The 12,500-nt window shown below is 38.4% G+C and overlaps 1 long non-coding RNA gene across 1 annotated transcript in view; it reads left to right on the top strand.

The window, feature by feature from the left end:
* The window catches only part of LOC126986896 (uncharacterized), a 4,754-nt gene extending 1,991 nt beyond the window's left edge, over positions 1–2,763 (top strand). The window contains exons 1-2 of the long non-coding RNA XR_007740020.1: positions 1–2,370; positions 2,498–2,763. The exon at positions 1–2,370 is cut by the window's left edge and continues 1,991 nt beyond it. This is a non-coding gene — a long non-coding RNA (uncharacterized LOC126986896). The remainder of the gene's footprint in view (positions 2,371–2,497) is intronic.
* Positions 2,764–12,500: the final 9,737 nt, after the last annotated feature.

The raw sequence follows: 12,500 nt of genomic DNA, 5'->3' as shown, positions 1-12,500 counted from the left end.
TCGTTGGTTGGAAGTGTTTTAAATAATTGTGTGTTATGTTTTCTGTACGGTCGAGAGGAGTGAGAGAAAGAGTGTGTGGGAGAGAGTGAGAGGAGGAAGAGGGAAGGAAAACAAGGAAAAGAAACCTTGTGAATAAAAAAACAAAAACGAAATTAAAGTTATAGAATCCATGTTTTATGTTTCCTGTACGGCCGAGAGGAGTGAGAGAAAGAGTGTGTGGGAGAGAGTGAGAGGAGGAAGAGGGAAGGAAAGCAGAGAAAAGAAAGCATGTGAATATAAAAATCAAAAAACGAAATTAAAGTTATAGAATCCAGAATTGATTTTGACGACTTATAGAGGAAATAGAGCAATAAGATTATGTAAAAACTGAACGAAATATAAAAATGCCAGAAATGTACCGAAAAAAAAAGTGAATGAAAAGCAGAATTACAGTAAAGAGAAGGAGAGGAATTGAGGAATGTGAAAAAGGGTCAGGTAGAAAGAGGAGAGGTAAAAGATATAAAAAAAATAGTGTGGAAAGAAACAATTCGAATGAAAGTTAAAGAAGTTGGACGTGATTTTGACTACCAACGACTCGTACAGAGAAAAGAACAAAAAGATGGAAAATAAAAATTGAGTGAGTGAAAAAAGAGAGATGGAAGAGAAAAAGCAATAAAATAAAAGAGAAACTGAATATGGAAAAAATAAAAAGAGGAAGAATAGGAAAGAGAGCAAACATGAGAGAGAATAAAAGCTTCCCCCAACAAGTTCACGAGGAAAGGAGGAAGGAGGAAAGGAATAAAATTAAATACAGAAAAAATAAAAGAGAAAAAGGGAAAGAGATGAAAAGAAAAAGAATAAGAGAAAAATGATAATAAAGGAATGCATAAAAAAAAGAACAAGTCCACAGAAAAATATATAAAAAAAGAACAAGTCCACAGAAAAATATATAAAAAAAAGAAAATAATTAAATTGAAGAAATCGAAAAAAAAGAAAAAGAAAAAAGAAATAGAAAAAAACCACCACCATAGCTGTCCACTTCCTCCCTCCCTCCTTCCCCCACTCACTCACTCACTCACTCACTCACTCACTCACTCACTCATATTCGTCACAAAAAAGTGAGAGGAAAACAAACCAAAAATAATAAAAATGCCGGAGATGTACTGAAAAAAAAGAGAATGAAAAGCAGAATTAAAGTAAAGAGAAGGAGAGGAATAGAGGAACGTGAAGGAGAATAAGAGTAAAAAGATAAACGAAGGAAAAGGATAAAAAAATAAAATAACATAAAAAACTATACTTGGAAAAACGTGAAGGCAATGGTCAACAAAAAAATGGTTAAGTAAAGGCGAAGGAAAGAGACAGAAACTACATTTGTGATATTACGTAAAGTGAGAGAAAAGAAAATGGGAGAAAAACAACAAAACTCCGAAACTCGACCTCGAAAAAAATGTGTGAACGTGAAGTGGAACGAACAAACCGGAAAATAAAGAAAAAAGACAGATAAAACAAATTGAAATAGACTCCGGATATAAACTTTCTCGTCTTTGTGATAAAAAAAGTGAATGGAAAGAAAACAAAAAAATGAAAGTCCGAATGGTAGTATGTAAGACAATTAAGTGGATGTGAAAGTGGAAAGTGGAAAGAAAGAAAAGGAAGATGACAAAAACTAGACTGAGTATGATGAATGTGAAGGTGGAGAGAAGGAAAAAGAAAAGAAAGGTGACGAAAAATATGATGAAAGTGAATGAAAAAACAGGAGAAAAGGAGACAAAAAAATATGTTAAGGTGAAAAGAAAAAAGAAGAGACAAAGAAGGTGACGAAAAATATTATGAGTGTGAGTGAAAAAAAAACAGGAAAAGGAAAGAAGACAAAAAAATAAGGTGACGAAAACAAAATAAATGATGAATGTTAAGCTGAAAAGAAGAAAAAGAAAGAAAGGAAGGGAGAAAAAAAGTGAGGAAAACAAGACAAATATGATGAGTGTAAAGCTGAAAAGAAAAAAGAAAGAAAAGAAGGGAGGAAAAAAAGAAAGAAGGCGAGGAAAACAAAACAAATGATGAATGTTAAGTTGAAAAGAAAAAAGAAAGAAAGGAAGGGAGAAAAAAAAGAAAGAATGTGAGGAAGACTAGACAAATATGATGAATGTAAAGCTGAAAAGAAGAAAGAAAATAATGAAAGTGACAATGAAAAATGAAAAAAATATGGGTGTGAAAGTGTAAAGAAGAAAAGGGAAAGAAAAGAAAAGATGAATATGACAAAACAAAAAAAATGAAAAGTGATAAAAAAAGAAAAAGAAAAAGATGACGAAAACAAAAATATACGAATGTGAAAGTGAAACAAAAGGAGAGAATATGGAAAGTGACCAAAAAACTCTATATATAAACATTAAGGTAAAAGAAAAGGAAAGAAAAAGAAAAAAAAAGAAAGATGACGAAAGCAAAAATATACGAATGTGAAAGTGAAACAAAAGGAGAAAATATGGAAAGTGACCAAAAAATTCTATATATAAACATTAAGGTAAAAGAAAAAGAAAGAAAAAGAAAAAAAAAGAAAGATGACGAAAGCAAAAAATATACGAATGTGAACGTGAAACAAAAGGAGAGAATATGGAAGGTGACCAAAAAACTCTATATATAAACATGAAGGTGATGAAGGTGAAGAAGGTGAAGACGCCGCCGCCACTTTTTCTGTACTACAAGATGTGTCGAATACTGTCCTTACGATAATGATGATGATGATGATGATGATGCTACTTGTACTGTATTAAAGTTTTATATACAAATCATGAGCCTTTTGTTTCCCTACATGTGAGTCTACCTGTATTTTTTTTTTTTTTGTTTTACAGCAGAGGAGACAGTGCGAGGGCGTAAAAAAAAATAATAATAATAAAAAAAAACCGCTACTTACTGCTCCTGAATTAACCTGTTCATTTTCATTTCCGGTGTCCGTCTGGTTTGATTTACCGTGTTCCTTTCATTTTCATTTCACTTTCTTTTTTCATTTCAGCGGTGTCTAATTAACTAACTAGCTAACTAACTAACTAGCCCGCCACTTTGTTTTGATTTTTGTGTGTTTGTTTTGTTTTGATTTTACCTCCGTCTCAATCTTTTTTTTTTCCTTTTTTTCAGGTGTGTGTCTACTTTATGTAACCCGTTGTTTTTTTCTTATCTGTCTACTTTCAGCTCTTGCGTTTATTCTGTTTTGTTTCACTATTCATCTTCCTTTTTTTTATTTCAGGCGTCTGTTTACTTTTAACTATCCCGTTCTTCATTATTTTTCAGGTGTCTATCTATGTACATTTAAATGACCCAACTTTTTTTGCTGTTTTCCTATTTTATCCTTTTTTTTTATTTCAGGAGATTTTTCTAATTTTAACTACCCCGTTCTTTTTTTTCAGGTGTCTGTAATTTTAACTGACCCAACTTTTTTTGCTGTTTATATATCTTTTTTTTTTATTTCAGGAGTTTTTTCTAATTTTAACTACCCCGTTCTTTTTTTTCAGGTGTCTATCTATGTAATTTTAACTGACCCAACTTTTTTGCATTGTTTTCCTTTTTTTTTTCAGGAGTTTGTCTACTTTTAACTATCCCGTTCTTCATCTTATTTCAGGCGTCTATCTATGTAATTTTATCTGACCCAACTTTTTTGCATTGTTTTCCTATTTTATCCTTCTTTTTATTTCAGGAGTTTTTTTCTACTTTTAACTACCCCGTTCTTCATCTTATTTCAGGCGTCCATCTATGTAATTTTATCTGACCCAACTTTTTTGCATTGTTTTCCTTTTTTTTTTTTTTTTTTTCAGGAGTGTGTCTACTTTTAACTACCCCGTTCTTCATTTTATTTCAGGTGTCTATCTATGTAATTTTATCTGACCCAACTTTTTTGCATTGTTTTCCTATTTTATATTATTTTTTTTTTATTTCAGGAGTTTGTCTACTTTTAACTACCCCGTTCTTTTTTTTTCAGGTGTCTATGTATGTACTTTTATTTGCCCCAACTCTTTTGTTTTGTTTTCCTATTTTATCCTTTTATCTTTTCTTTTTTCTTCTCTTAACCTTTCACATTCATCATACTCAGTCTAGTTTTTGTCATCTTCCTTTTCTTTCTTTCCACTTTCTACTTTCACATCCACTTAATTTTCTTATATACTACCATTCGGACATCCGTTTTTTGTTTTGTTTTCTTTCCATTCACTTTTCACTGCCCCAGCTCCATTTTGTCTTCTATTTTATTTTATTTTTATTTTATTTCAGGCGTCTGTCTTTTATATGTCTAGTAAAGGAAGCAGTCTGTCACTACCCCGTCTCTTTTCTTTTTTTTTTTTCTTTTTTGTAGCAACAGAGGCAGCTCAAGGGTAAAAAAACAACCAAAAAACATCAAGAAAGACTTTATCACTACCCTGTTCCTTTTCTTTCTTTTTTATGCAGCAACAGAGGAAGTTCAATGGTAAAAAAAAAAACTGAAAAAAAAACAAGAAAGACTGTTGATCACTACCCCGTTCCTTTCATTTTTTACAGCAACAGAGGCAAAGCAAAGGTAAAAAAATAATTAAAAAAACACCAAATACTCACTACGACACAAAAAGTCCACCCATCCATCTAATCTCAGCTGTCCCGTTTATTTTATCTTGTGTGACTTAATTTTCTTCAACTCGTGCCTGTCTCTCCTTGACTGAGCCTTTCCTGAGCTTAGAATTCTCATTTTTTGGCTCTTCGATGGAGGTTGAGTTTCTTGGCATTATTTTAACTTTTAGGTCCATTTTTTTTAACGAACTCGCTTGTGTAGTTAATCATTTACTGTCGACTGTGTGATTGTTTTTTTTTGTGTGTGTGTGTGTGTTTTATTAATCTGTTCTTTTTTTTTAACTTGAATTCGCTTGCGTAGTTAGTCATTTACTGTCGTTTGTGTGTTTATTTGTCTGAGTGTGTGTGTGTGTGTGTGTGTGTGTGTGTGTGTGTGTGTGTGTGTGTGTGTGTGTGTGTGTGTGTGTGTGTGTGTGTGTGTGTGTGTGTGTGTGTTTTATTAATCTGTTCTTGTTTTATGTATTTCCTTGGGGTTCAGTCAAGTTAAGTACGTCCAGCTTTTTATCACATTTCTTCCTATGATTTCCTTTAAGTATAAGTATCTTTTTTACACACAGGAATTGATAGAGTAAAGTATTTCATTGATATAAACTGTTCGATTTGGGAATCTTAACTATCTCACAGCTCTATCACACACACACACACACACACACACACACACACACACACACACACACACGCACACACGCATGCACACGCCTCATTCCGTTATAAAAGACCCACATACACCACCGTAATTGGGAAACCTAAGAAAATGAAAAAAAGGGAGATCGTCCATAATTCAGTGCAATTAAAACTTTCCACTCGCTCTTTTTTTTAACTTTGGGAATTAAAAAAGGACCTTAGAAAATTTGTCTGCAGAGAGAGAGAGAGAGAGAGAGAGAGAGAGAAGGAAGGAGGGCAGGTAGGCAGGAAGGAAGTAAGGAACGAAGGAAGGAAAGAAAGAAAACACAAAAAGACAGAATAGAAAGTTGAAGGAAAGATAAGAAAGAAAATATAGAATGAGAGAAAAATGAGAGAGGGATGGAAGGAAAAATAGCACAAAAAAAGCAGACAATGCAAAAAATGAGAGAGAGAGAGAGAGAGTTTTTCCAGGAACTGTGAAGGGAATGAGTTTGGAGTATTTTTGCTTCGGCTGTGAGGAAGTGTGAGGGAAGGAAAATTGAGGAGAAACTCGAGCAAAAAAAAAAACTGGCGAGGGAAGGAAAAGAGAAAAGAAAAGAAAAATTACGATCGTGTATTTTAAAAAAGTTATCACAAGTTGCATTTACCTTTCACCTACGTCTTCTCGCCTCCTCCTTCCCCTCCTCCTCCTCCTCCTCTTCCTCTTCCTGCACCTATTCTTATTTGCTCTTCTTCCTTCCTCTTTTCATTCATTCATTTTTTTCTTCCCCTCCTCCTCTTCTGGTGTCTGTTCTTCCTATGTATTCCTATGTATTCCTCCTCCTCTTCCTCTTCCTCCTCTTCCACCTACTCTGATTTGCTCTTCTTCCTTCCTCCTTCCATTTCATATATTTTTTCTTATACATTTTTCTTTCTATCTCTTGTTTTTTTTCCTTTTCATTTACCTTTTTTTCTTTTCTCTCGCTTCCTTCCTCCTCCTCCTTCTTCTCCTCTTCCTTCTTCTCCTCCTCTTTTTTTTCCTCCACCTACTTATGCCTTCTTTTCTTTCTTCCTTCTTTCATTTCATCCACTTTTTCTTCTACTTTATTATCCTTTCTCTCTCTATCTATCTATCTCTCTATTTTTCTTTCCATTTACCTTTTACTTACGCCTTCTCGCCTCCCCCCTTTCCTCCCTCCTCTTCTTCTTTCTCATTCTCATCTTTTTTATCATCTCTCTTTTTTCTCCCTCCAATCCATCTTTTTTTAAATTCTACATTATATTTTTTTCCACCGATATTTCCTCCTTTGTATATAATTTATCTATCTATCTATCTATACTTCTATCTCTATTTCTGTTGTCTTTCTCCTTCTCTCTCCCTCTACGTACATTTCTTCTCTTCCCTTCTTTCTATCTTTTTTTCTTTCTTTTTTTCATTCCCCTTCCATCTTTCTCCTCCTCCTCTTCTTCCTCCCTCTCTTCGTTTGTTTTTCTCTCTTCTTTCTTGCACCTTCCTCTATTATCCGTCTTCTATCTTTTTCTCCACTTTTCCTTCCTTCCTTCCTTCTTTCCTTCCTCCTTTACCTTTTTTATTTTCCTTCTCTTCCTCTTCCTTCTTTTCTTCACATGTCATTTTTACTTCTCTGTTCGTCTTTCACTCTTTCTTTTTTGTCCCTTATCCTCTACTCTCCTTCCTTTCCTCTCCTTATTTTTCCCTCTTTTTTCCTTCTTTTTTTCCTTCATATTCCTCCTTATTGTTTTTCTCTTATGTACTTCCTTCTCTTCTTTCTTCTTTTATTTCACTTTCCTTTTCTCTTTTTCCTTCGCATTCCATATTTACCTCTTGTCCTTCTTTCTCTCCTTCTTTTTATCTTATGCCTTTTCTGCCCTTCCTTTCTTCCTTTTTTCTTATTTTCCTCCATTTCCTCCCTCTTCTTCTCTTCATTTACCATTTTTACTTCTTTCTCTCTTCCCTTTGTTTATTATCTCCTATGCACTTTTTTCTCTCCCTTTGCATTTCTCCTTTTTTTTCTTTCCTTCTCTTATTTCCCTCATCTCTCTCCTTTTCCCTCCCTTCTCACACCGTACTTATCCTCTCCCACCCTTTTTCCTTTCTTTTCTCTCCCTATTACTTACCTCTTTCATCCCTTGCTGTTATTCTCCCTCCTACCCACATCTTTCCTTTCCCTTCCATTCCCCTACTTTCCTCCCCTCTCCCACCTTTCCACCTTGTTTTTCTCTCCCTTTTACCTACCTCTTTCATTCCCTGTTGTTTCTCTCCCTCCTAACCACTTTTTCACTTTCCCTTCTATGCCATCTCCTTCCTCTTCCTCCATCCCCTTTCCTCTCTCCCATACCTTCCCCTCTCATCCCATCCTGCTTCCCTCTTCTCATCCCTTGCCACCCCATCCCACGTGAGCCTTCCCCCAGGTGCCTCAAGGGTCAGTACACCTGGCCAGCTGATGAGGGTGTTTACTCTCGCTTCTACAAAGGTGCTTCGCGGAGGCTGAGGAAAATATAACCATCATTAGGATAATTAAAACGTACCTGCCCTGCCCTGAAGATCATAATAGGGTGATTTCTATTCAGGTGAGCAAATCTAGGTGCGGATAATGGAGAAAGTGAGTGAGTGCGAGAGAGAGAGAGAGAGAGAGAGAGAGAGAGAGAGAGAGAGAGAGAGAGAGAGAGAGAGAATTAGGACAAAAAAGATAGGTTGAAAATAGACGAAGGAAAGATAAGAAGAGAGATTTAGAGAGAATAAAAAGGGAGAAAAATGAGAAAGGGAAATAAAGAGAAAACGAAAAGATAGGAAACAAGAGGCAGGAGAGAGAGAGAGAGAGAGAGAGAGATGTCACGTATCTCCGCTGGGAATTTATATGATTCACGACACATTTTGGTTCGAAACGCTTGCCTCTGTTGTTGTTATTGTTGTTATTATTATTATTATTAGTAGTAGTAGTAGTAGTAGTAGTAGTAGTAGTAGTAGTAGTAGTAGTAGTATTTGTTTAAATGTTTAGTAGTTTGTTTTGTTATTGTACTAATGGTAACAGTAATACAAGTAGTAGTAGTAGTAGTAGTAGTAGTAGTGGTAGTAGTAGTAGTAATGGTAGTAGTAGTAGTAGTGGTAGTAGTAGCAGTGATGGTGGTAGTAATATTTTTCTTTTCCATTAGAATTTAAACAAAGCTGGACTCCATTTTAAGATTTAGTACCAAGAAGATGAGTGTGTGTGTGTGTGTGTGTGTGTGTGTGTGTGTGTGTGTGTGTGTGTGTGTGTGTGTGTGTGTGTGTGTGTGTGTGTGTGTTATTCCTCATTACCACAGCAAAAGCTACCTAAAGCTGAGCCCCCAAAGAGAGAGAGAGAGAGAGAGAGAGAGATCCCCACATGTCTTTTTTTTTCTCCCCAAAGACATATCTACTTCCCTCTTATTTTTCTCACTAATAAACTCCCCATTATTTTCCTTATTTTTCCTCCTTTTACCTCCTCAGTCTCTCCCCTCTCCTTCCTCTGTCCCCTCCCTTCTTATCTCCAATCCCTCTCTTCCATATCCTTCCCTCCATCTTTCTCTATCCTGTCTTCCTCTTCCTCTTCGTCCTTCCATGCCCCCTCCACCTCTTCCACCCCTTCCCCCCCTTCCCTCCCTTCCCTCCAATCCTCCTCTTCCATATCCCTCCCTCCATCTTTCTCTATCCCGTCTTACTCTTCCTATTTATCCTTCCATGCCCCTTCCTCCTCTTTCCCCCCTTCCTCCCCTTCCTCCTCTCCCCTCCCTTCTTATCTCCAATCCCTCTCTTCCATTTCCCTCCCTCCATCTTTTTCTAGTCTGTCTTCCTCTTCCTCTTCCTCCTTTTCATGCCCCTCCCACCCCTTCCACCTCTTCCTTCCCTTCAACAGTTACTAATCCACCTCATTCTCACCTCCCCCTTCCACCTCATCCACCCCCTTTTTCCCCTCTGTTCATTCACTACTTTCCTCCAACCCACCTCTCCCTCCCCCGCACCTTCCTTTTCCTTACTTTCTTCCTCCCTTTCATCTCCCTCCTCCTCCCCTTCCTTCCTCTAACCTCCCTCTTCCTCACCCTTAGCGTCCCACCCTCACCTTCACAACTACTCCAATTCTTCCCCTTTCTCTCCCTTTCTTCCTCCAATACTTTCCTCTAACCTACTTTTCTTCTTCTTTCTTTCCCTCCCTTCCTCCCTTACCTTCCTCTAACCTACTTTTTCCTCCCTTTCTCCTTCACCCTCTATCTCCTCTCCCCACCTCTGCCCCCCTCCCCCCCTGCTCCCCCTGTACACATCCTCCCCGCGTGACAGGTGACTAGGGGAAAGGTATCACAAGTTACCTTCCTCCCCAGGTGTGTGTGTGTTCAGGTGTACTCAGGTGTGTAATATCTCGGCAGGTGAGGTTTGTCCTCCCTCCAACCTGCTCCCGCGCGCTGATGATGAGGGGGAGAGAAGGAGGAAGGAGGGAGGAATGCAGAGAGGGAGGTAAGTGGGAGGGAAGAAGGAGTGAGAGAAATGGAGATGGAGAGATGGAGGCAGGCGAGAGGAAGACAGAGAAAGGAAAAGAGAGAGAGATAAGTGAGAGGGAAGGAGGAGGACGAAGAGAGAGAGGTAATTGAGATGACGGTAAGAGTTGGAGGGAGGAGAGAGGGAGACAGAGACGGGAAAGAGAGGAATGTAAAGGAGAGAGGAGGAGGAGAAGGAGATTAGGAGAGGAGGAAATGAGTGCGGGGAGAAGAAGGAAAGAAAAGTAAGAGTAGAAGGATAGAAGGAAGAAAATGAGATAAGAGAAAAGAAGGAGAGGGAAAGGAGAGAAAGAGGATATCAGGGAAGAAGAAAGGCAGAATAAGAGAAAGGGGAGGTAAAAGGGGCCTAAGAGGAGGAAGAAGAAGAAGAAGAGTTTGGCGATAAATGTAGAAAGTGAAATGAAGGAGAACGGAGAGAGAGAAAGTGAAAAGAGGGAAAAAAACAGTGAATGAAAAGAGAAGGGAATAAATAAAAAGAAGAAAGAGAGAGAGAGAGAGAGAGAACCAGTAACTTCTTCCTATATTCCTCCTCTCCTCCTCGTCCTCCTCCTCCTCCTCTTCCTTCCCCTCTCCTCCTCCTCCCCCTCTTCCCTCCAAGTCTTGACGATGATGTGGTTAATTGATGCAACTCTTCGCTACTTAAGGGAATAATGTTGTTCGGCGTCTTGTATTCCTCTGTTCGGCGTCCCCTTTAGCTTGTTACGCCGAGGTGGATAAAGGGAAGAGCATGGAAGGAGGGGGAGGAGGAAGAGGAGAAGGAGGAGTAGCAGGAAGAGGAGGAGGAGGATGAGCAGGAAGAAGAGGAGCTGAGTTAGAGCGTGTATGGCTGACTGGTTGATTCACACATGACTGGCTGCCTGACTTACTGACTGACTGACTGGATGACTGACTGGTTGGAATGAAGAGGAGGAAGAAGAAGTGGGTTCGAGTGTGTGTGGCTAGCTGACTGACTGACTTGCTGACTTGCTGATTGACTGACTGGCTGGCTGACTGACTGACTGGTAGATTGACTGACTGGATGACTGACTGGCTGGAATGAGGAGGATGAAGAAGATGTGGGTTTGAGTGTGTGTGACTGACTGACTGACTGACTTGCTGACTGGCTGGCTGACTGACTAGCTGACCGAGTAGATGGCTGACTGGCTGACTGAGTGGCTGGCTGAGTAACAAGCTGATTTACTAAGCAGATGGCTGACCGACTGACTGATTGGTTAAATGATTGTCTGACAAGCTGACTGACTAACTAATTGAAAAGAGGCAAGGGAGGGAGAGAAAGTAAGATGAAGGAAGTAATGGGAAAGTAAGAGGAAAGGAAAAAATGTAGAGGAAAGAGGAGAGAAAGGAAAATGATAATGAAAGGAAGGGAAAGGAAAGGAGAGAGTGATAAATGACGAGAGAAAGGGAAGATGATGATTATGAAGGGTAAGGAAGAGGAGCTAAGAAGAGAGAAACTGAGTGGGAAAGAGAATTGAGAGTAAGAAAAAGAGAAGAGTTTTAAGATAGAAAAGAAGCTGAGAAGGAGAGGAAAGATGAATGAAGGAGAAAGGGAAATAAGTAGAAAGAAAGGAAGATATAGAAACAATGGGACTATAATAGGAAGAAAAAAAAAGAGAAAATGTTTGAAAAATAAAAAAAGAAGAAACGAGAGAGAAAAAGGAGATGGGGAGGAGAGGTAAAATCAGTGAAGGAGAAAAGGAAAAAAAGTAGAAAAGAAGGAAGATGAAAAAATAATGGGAGAATATAAAAGAAAGGAAAAGGAGGGAAAAGAAGGGTCTGAACCATATAAAAAATGAGGGAAAACGTAGAAAAATAAATAAAAAGAAAGGGAAGAGGGAAAGAAGAATGAGAAACGTTGAAGGATGGAGAATAAAATAGAACGAAGAGAAAAACGATGACAAGAAACAAAAGACGATAAAGAAAAAGAAGAGAGAGAGAGAGATAAAGAAGGGAGTGAGGAAGGCAAGGAAGGGGAGAGAATGGAAGTGTCAGGAAGAATAAAAGGACACAAAATGGAGAGAGAAAGGGCGAGGGTGTGTAGAAAGAGAAGAAGGAATAAAGATGGAGGGTAAAGACGCGAGAACGAAACAGGAGAGAAAAGGAAATAAACGAAAGGAGAGAGAGAGAGAGAGAGCATAAGTGAGGTAAATGGTAAGAAAAGAAAAAAAGGAGAAACGATTAGAGAGAGAAAGAGAGGATTGAATAGATAAAGAAAGTGTTGAGAAAGGAGAAAAAAAGGAGAATGAAGAAGAGGAGGAGGAGAAGGGAGATGAGTGGAGGAGAAATCTTTAATCTTCATCACTCAAAGAAGAGGAAATGAGAGGTTCTAAAACCCCTTAGAAGACGTGCAGAGTGCTATTTGAACCTACAGGACGAAAGAAAGAAAGGAGGAGGAGAGGAAGGAGAAGGAGAGAGACTGAAGGGGAAAAATGAAGGATTGAGGAGCTAAAGGGAAGGAGGAAAGGAGAAGGGAAGTAGTAGTAGTAGTAGTAGTAGTAGTAGTAGTAGTAGTAGTAGTAGTAGTAGTAGTAGTAACGGTAGTAGTAGTAGTAGTAGTAGTAGTAGTAGTAGGAGGAGGAGGAGGAGGAGCATTTAGGCTCGTGTGTGTGTGTGTGTGTTTTTGTGTGTGTGTGTGTGTGTGTGTGTGTGTGTGTGTGTGTGTGTCGTTTTGCTGACATATCTGTTCCCCCACTCACTCTCTCTCTCTCTCTCTCTCTCTCTCTCTCTCTCTCTCTCTCTCTCTCTCTCTCTCTCTCTCTCTCTCTCTCTCTCTCTCTCTCTCTCTCTCTCTCTCTCTCTCTCTCTCTCTC

Source organism: Eriocheir sinensis, chromosome 63 (assembly GCF_024679095.1).
Source record: "Eriocheir sinensis breed Jianghai 21 chromosome 63, ASM2467909v1, whole genome shotgun sequence".
Lineage (NCBI taxonomy): Eukaryota > Metazoa > Arthropoda > Malacostraca > Decapoda > Varunidae > Eriocheir > Eriocheir sinensis.
This window is presented reverse-complemented; position numbering and strand designations above follow the sequence as displayed.